The sequence below is a fragment of the Numida meleagris genome, chromosome 3 (genome assembly GCF_002078875.1).
Source record: "Numida meleagris isolate 19003 breed g44 Domestic line chromosome 3, NumMel1.0, whole genome shotgun sequence".
Taxonomy (NCBI): domain Eukaryota; kingdom Metazoa; phylum Chordata; class Aves; order Galliformes; family Numididae; genus Numida; species Numida meleagris.
This window is the reverse complement of record NC_034411.1, coordinates 42,611,540-42,618,858: the sequence shown is the minus strand read 5'-3', so window position 1 is coordinate 42,618,858 and position 7,319 is coordinate 42,611,540. Positions and strand designations below refer to the sequence as shown.

At 41.2% G+C, this 7,319-nt stretch overlaps 1 protein-coding gene across 8 annotated transcripts in view; it reads left to right on the top strand.

Annotated features, from left to right (window-relative positions):
* Positions 1–7,319, top strand: part of LOC110395657 (centromere protein J-like) — a 100,944-nt gene that overhangs the window by 62,837 nt on the left and 30,788 nt on the right. Inside the window, exons 24-25 of one of the 8 annotated variants that reach the window (XR_002436555.1) lie at positions 2,475–2,642; positions 5,294–5,416. The exons of 5 other annotated variants lie outside the window; for them this stretch is intronic. The gene's annotated coding sequence lies outside the window, so the exon portion shown is untranslated. The remainder of the gene's footprint in view (positions 1–2,474; positions 2,643–5,293; positions 5,417–7,319) is intronic. 2 more of the 8 variants (XR_002436557.1, XR_002436554.1) reach the window with 2 other exon arrangements.

Sequence of the window (7,319 nt, the reverse complement as noted above, 5' to 3'; positions counted from 1 at the left end):
TCATAGGACACTTGTCTGTTCTGTTGAATCCAGCTGCCAAAATAACCAGTATTGTCTCTGTAGTAAAGGCAGGAGTCAGACTGGGTTAGGATGATGTGATGCCAGTCCAGGATCACCCACAAATTTTTATAAGCTTGGAGAAACGGTTTCTTTAACATTGTTTGACTTCTATAAGAAGTTACTAGCCTCCTGGGGTTTTCATCTCTCTTGGGTGGAGTTTTCAGTGCATGAAGCACTGTCTATGAAGGCATTCACGGACCCTAATTCTAGCCTACGGGGAGACTCAAGCATTCTGAAGCTGAGCTCCTGCCCTGTGCAGCAACCCCATTTCTCCACTGCAATTGTCTTACTCTCATTCTGATATATAAAGGTGCTCTCATCTGGTTCATTTTACTTTCTTAAATCTGTTTCCCAAGCACTGCTGACATATGTGTGCCTTACCCTGCATTTTGAATGCTTCAGAATAGCCAGGATAAACTTGTTTCTAATCCTAAACTAGCGGCTGTCGCAGAAAGGTTTAACACCCTGCTAAGATAAACATGCCACTGTTGAGATCCGTGCTTTTCTAATGAAAGGGTAAGGAGGCGGATCCTGCATATGAACAATAGACTTTTGTATGGCAGCGGCTCTGGAGTCTTAAGAGCCATTTACTGGAAACTGCTAGACTGCGCATTAGCTGTTCACAAGAGCATGCATCAGAAATTCCTTGGACACACCCATGAGGTGGGATAGGAGGATGGGACACTTGTCAGCAGCCCAGACCTTTTGCCAGGTGTGAACTTTCCTTTTTGGTTCGCATGGCTGCTCACGTTGTTAGTAACTATCACATTAGTAAAGTCCATTAATGGCCAGCAAAATAAAGGGTTCTGTAATGCTCAGCCAGGAGGTCTCTGCTTTTGAAAAGCTACCGCAGACTTGTGACCAGTTTATCTCCTTGCGAAAATAAAAGGTGAAGGGGAGTGGGGCTTGATCCTAGAGAGCTGGTTTGCCTCAAGGCATGTCTGTGTAGATGCCCTGGGTTGTGGAGGCTGACTCTCCAGTCCCTTCTGCCTTTCATGTGACCATGGTCTGCGTCCATGGCTTGAGGTCCCCTAAGAAGAATATGTGCCATCTGCTTACCACCTACTTGCCATTGATATAAGTACCTTTGGCAGGTAAAAGGAAAGGTAGCATGGCTCTTCCTTTGCAAGCTTGGCTGCCACTCACCTGTGCTTTCTCCCACTGGATAGAGTATAACCACATATAGGGACAGGAGTTATCAAGCTGCAAAAGTGCAGGCATGGTGCTTGAGCGCAAAACATGAAAAAAGGGCAGCTCTGTACAGGCTGATGTTTAGATTGGCATCAGAGAAAGGAGTTGTTATAGACAAAAAATAAAATATGTTAAAATTAATCAGAATACGTGATTTTGTTGTTGTTTTCTTTCATGCAGTAAATTATGATGATAAAAGCTCTTCCTTATCCCCGTAGATATTACCAAGTGAGTGGGGAAGCTGACTACTTGGCCTTTTCTGTGGCACAAAAGAGAAACGAAGCTCCATAATTTTCCCCTAGGGTGACAGAGAGTTTCTCCCATGCCTCAGCCAGAGAGCCCTTCTCTTGTCCCATCATTGGTAAATTATGTAGCAATCCAGGACAGCTGTTTACCAGCTGTCCCTGACCCTTTTCTTCCCATCTGCCTTCTTCCACACATGTTCCTCTAATTGCAGTCTTACTAGTCTGCAGCTACTTGTGTTCAATCAAATCAAATTACCTTTTCAAATGGCTTCCTGTACATTCAAATTATGATAGACCTCTCTGGAAACAGGTACCGGAATCCAGCTGGAAACGTCTTGGTAGTCATTCTTCTGAACAAACTCCACGCCTCCTGTTCCCTTGTGGTAATCAGCAAGCCTTCTGCGTCTCTCCAATCTTGCTTCTATCTTCCCAGAAACAGCCCCAGTAGGCCTACGAGGGTTGCAAAGCTCCTATGCTATGCTTGCTTGGAAACTCCTCTTCATTTTGTCAGCTACTAATGTAAGCCTCAAACTAAGAAGCAAACTATTTAGGAAGACAAGGCACGCAGAACTCCACCTCTTGCTTATCCTCTGAAATGAGTAGTTACTATTTCACTTGTATTCTTGCTTGCATATTCATGAACTGTTAATATTACACTGAAGTTCTCCCGCCTCCAGAGAATTGCAGAGAGTGCTCATGAGGGTCACTCTGCCCAAATCTCAGAAGCCATTCAGTAACTGCAGGATGATAGGATCTAGCAGTTGCTCCCTACATTATATGGTGGGTGCATAATGGGGGCCTGAAGGTGAAAAGTATCAGTCTATTACCACTGGTTCCTTAATCAATACCATTCAGACACTTACTGTGTATAGATAGTTTGAGCCTGGATTGTACCTCTGGAAAACCTCCTTGTTTTTTTTTTTTGTTTTTTTTTTTATTTTTTTTATTTCTGAATAAGAGTCACTCTGTCTGTTCCAGGACTCACAGGAACTTCAATCTTACATATTCCTGTAGCAGAATGCCCTTGGCTTTCCCATGTGATACAGTTAAAGCTTGGTGATATCAGTCTAAGAAGAAGGTTAAAGACTTCCGAGCATTGTAGAACAACTCAGGAGAAAAGTGCAGGAAAAACTGTCAGAACAGCAGGTAGGAAATCTAGAAGCAATATCTAATTTCTAACAGACTGCTTGTTTCAGTAAACTGTGAGAAAAGATATCTCTGTTTGCTAGACTAAGGCCAACAAGCAGACCAGAGTGGACTAAGTAAATCTTTTGTTACTTTAAAAAGACTTTTCAATACTGTTAATTTCACAGAAATTATAAAAATGATGGTAAATGTTTATTCTTCCCTTCTAGTTCTCTGGAGGTATGGTAGCTTGAATTATTCATCATTAGACACTGAATTAATTAAGTTGTATCTTAAACATCATCTTCCAGAGATAGCTTTTTAAGTGTTTTTCTTAGTCCAATAGAGAGAAATACAGAGTATACTACAGAAAACCTCAGTGCCTTTTCATTGCGAGACCTCTTCTCTGCAAGATGGGAGAAGAAAATCAGGGAGTAAAGCTACATCACATGGAGGAGTGCCATGGAGCTTACTAAGGCAGCTAGGGACTAGCAGACAAACTGGTGACCTGTTTTTCTGATTTTTCTGATTACCAGACCCCTAAACAATCAAACTCCTCACATCTTCCTTTAATGATCAGAGGTAGGAGACAGACACACACAGCTCCTCTGTTTCTTAAAGGAACCGAACATGCATGAAGAGGCTTTCAGTGAACATATAAAATCCATACTGCAAATTAATGCTAATTAATTTTGATTTTCAGCACAAATGATTCTAGGCTTGTGTGTAAATATGCCGAGTTTCCTCTGGCCTATCTTTTCTTTTTCACTGGATCCAAACATAGCTAAATCTCAGGGCTGTAGTCCCCTGGGGTACCTACTGTAAAATACAAGGTGGGGCTGCAGCTGTCTTGGAAACTGCAGCTGTTTCCTATACGTTTGACTGAAAGCTGTTGGCTTTTATCTCCCCCAGCCCTGTCTAAACTGACTAAACACTGTTAATGCAAGCTGAGGCCCACTGGTAGATACAAGCCTGCAGAAAGCACCAGATAAAGCAGCACCAGCAGCACCCCTAGGAAGGTTAGACATCCCAGCTAGACTGTCTCTGGCTATCATTCTGCTGACATTAAGGGTGTTGGAGCATTAAGAATTAGAACCTACTACATACAAGGTGAGGTCAGTTTAGACAAGTGTCTTACGTGAAGGCTTCTTAGGCCTTGTAAAGGGCTCTGTTGTTTACCTGATGTATCTCAAAGGAGGGACAAAGGGTTGAAGCTCTCCTCTTGCAGGCCATTTACATTGAACACATGGGACAGCACTGGAAGGGCCAAGAAACTCCTGTGTTTATTGAACAAGTGTTGCAATAAATTATTGAGCAAGCTGGCAGGGGGGACACTGTGGAGCTGGGATCTCACTGGTGAATCTCTGTGTGAATGTATGTGGTGTAGCTAGCAGAGTTTTGTATGTTTGGAGAGCAGGGAACTGGTGGCACTGGATTTGTCACGTAGCAGTATTTGCATTTCCCTGGAATGGTTTAGAGATGACATTTCTCAAGGACTGTTTAAACTCATGTATAACTTAAAGGTATGTAAACTGCAAAGTATCCCCTGCCAGTGGAACTAGACACGGAGAAAATACCTGGTTACCACAGAAATCTCAGGGTTGTGTAAGTGCTAAGAACAGTGGCCGGATGGGTAAATGGGGGCAAAGGGAAAGAACCATAGAAGAGACATATGCAGCTCTCTTGAGGTGAGCCTGTGTTGAGCTTGAGGCTCTCTTATACCATGGCCAAGCTTTTTCCCCAGAAGGCCCTCCTATCATGAAGAGGAATGGTAAAAAACACTGGGACTTCAGTATGAATCTAGTTTGTTGTAGCTGTTGAGTTGGAACCAGGGCTGTAATGACATGATGTGGTACGTAATGGTGCAACCTGGTGCAACCAGATAGCTGTAACCTAGCTGTCTGCTACGCAAGAAATCCTCTACAGGTATGAAAACTGAACTAGAAGAGTCATTTATTTTTTGTCCTTTGCATTACTGTAGAGCCACTAGAGAGCCGTAACCGTAGGGGATGAAAGCATCCAGGGCTTGGTTTTGCAATGAGTGGAGCTTAAGCCTGTGTTTTGAGTTGCAAACATTCTTCTATGCTTTACATGTCAAAGTCCTGATATGGACTTCTAATTAATCATATTTTAAATCTTCTGTCTATTTAATTTTAGAATGTATATGCAGAATTCCAATAGAGATCAGCTTTTGCTAAGATAGAGTTTGTTGGCAGCATGGATAGAGTTTGTTGGCAGCGTGCATAGTAACTTAAACCTCAGAGGAACAGATAAAATGTTGTAGCCTAAATAGTTTGCTGAAATTGCAATTCAAAATGAGTAAAAGTCTTTTTATTTCAGCATTTAAACAGAAGCACATCTCTCCTAAAGATGTAATCTGTGAAGCATGTCAAAGGTTTTTGACATTTGAAATTACAGCACCTGTACTGAAGAGAGGCTGTGAATTTGTACTTTTGTGGTTTTTTTCCTGTAAATGTAATTTTTTTTAAGCCTTCAGTATATCAGCAGAATATTGTTGTTTGTGGAACTACCTGGATTTGGTAGATGAGAATCAATAAATGAACCATTTGCTGACTGCAAAATTGACTTTTATAATTGAGAGACTGCTGAAAATCTATGTATATCTGAGGGAAGCAAAAATGAAACTCCACTATACTGTGTGTTTTCTGCAGGTCTGAAAGAGCTTGATCTTTCTGGATAAAAGTCTCAGAATCACATACAATTTAGTTGGAAGGGACCACTGGATGTCACCTGCTCCAATATCATACTCTAAGCACTGCTGCCAACAGTAAGAGGTCAGATCAGCTATGAATTTGTTTAGACTTGAAAAACTTCCAAACTTGGACACTACACAGCCTTCCTAGTAACTTATTCCTCTGCTGTTTAAGATTTTAAAATACAATTAATTAAAAGCCCATATCAGGACCTTGACTTGTAAAAGAATGCTTGCAATATTACACTCCCAGTAGGGAAATATTTTCCTCTGTGTAATGCAGAAGTAATCATTTGTGGTTTCTACTTTCCAGTTTTCAGCTTTCAATTTTATGTTAATGTTCTTCTCTTAGGAGAAAAATAGTCCCACCTGCACAAACTTCAAAGGAACAGGGGAAATGCCAGACATTAGGCACCTCAGCTACTCAATTAATCAGCTAGGCTTCTTAAATGCCCTCTCTGTTAATGGAGAAACTGGCATTTTCAGATGGAGATTCAGAGGAAATTCAGCTATTTCATCATGGTAGGTTTGTCTATGAAATCAGATGGACTTTACCTAAAGATGTTTTCCGCTCATTGTGTGCAACAGCCTGGAATGCTGATGAAACATGAGCTAAAAGCCTGATAAGAGGCCTGGAAAAATGTAACCTAGGTTGAAGTTAAGGTTCCCATACCAAGCACCACTGCAACATTTGGCTCCAGTGAAATGATGCTGGGCAGTGGCTCTGGATGGTTCTGCAGATTAATCTTTTCCCAGCAACACACAAATGTGCAATGTGTTTAGCTGCTAGATGTTTATGGAGAGGGCTCGTTATTTTATGGACTTCTTAGATACCTTATATAGCCTTACGCAGTATGAAGTACAGTGGCTTCACAGAGAAAGGAATAGCTGGTCTACCGAATCCATTCTGAAATTAATGACAAGTAGCTGATGATATAAGCACTTGTCAGTAGTGCAAATTTAGGCCTATAGTCACAAATCTTTCCTTAGTCTTCATTTTTAGTTTATACTTTGAATCTTTTTGCAGGTGACGGGCCAATGCAAACCATTGGGTTTGAATAGCTTGCTATTTGGAGGACTGAGAATTCAGATCTAGATATGGAAGTAGGATATTTATTATGGTGAAAACCTATTGTCATTTTTTTCCAATACGGTTCACACTAGGCCTTTTTCTTTAGCGAAGCATTCTGATGCTCCAAATGCTATTGGATCTTAAGAACTTCCTTTAAGAATTCAGAAGCGCTTTTTAACTTGCTGCTCAGGTTTGATGCGCTCCTGTCTGGTCGAACGATTTCCAGCAGATCAGTTCTCATGTAGTTGAACTTTTTTGACCTTTTGCCTCAGTTACTTTCGTTGACTTGCTCAGCATACTAATCTTTCACAGTGATTCTTCCACATCTATTCAAAGGCTGAGATTCTCACCTGTGCCATGGCCAATATTTCTTTTATTCTGCTTATCATATCATCTTCCCCCTCCAGCCTGTGAGCCATGAGCTGATATAGACAAATCTAAACAGAGCAGATACAGGTGACCTGTCAACTTGAACTTGGAAACCTGTTCCTCTAGCATCAGGTGCTGTTTAACTAAGCCTGAACATGACTTATCGAAGGGAGCTCTGCCTCTGACTTTCTACTTTTCCCTAAGAACATTTTTCAAAAACCTATGTAGTATCATGAAGCATACAAAATGACAAACAAAGCTGCCCTCCAAAGACTCCCTTTAAAAAGTGTTTTAGCAGAGGCCTCATGAAAATGGATGCCAGACATCACATTAAATGTTGCATAGTCAGTGTGAAGATCCATATGGGTCAAAGCAGCTTCAAAAGGATGTGAGTGGGTTAACACGTAGGCACTGTGTCATAGCATTTTGTATTTGTAGGCATTTACTACTTTTAGCAACTAATACAGCAAAAACCTTTATAAACTGGACTGGGCCAATCAAGTGGTCTAATTTTGATCTTAGATAAGCTATGAGTTTAAAAACC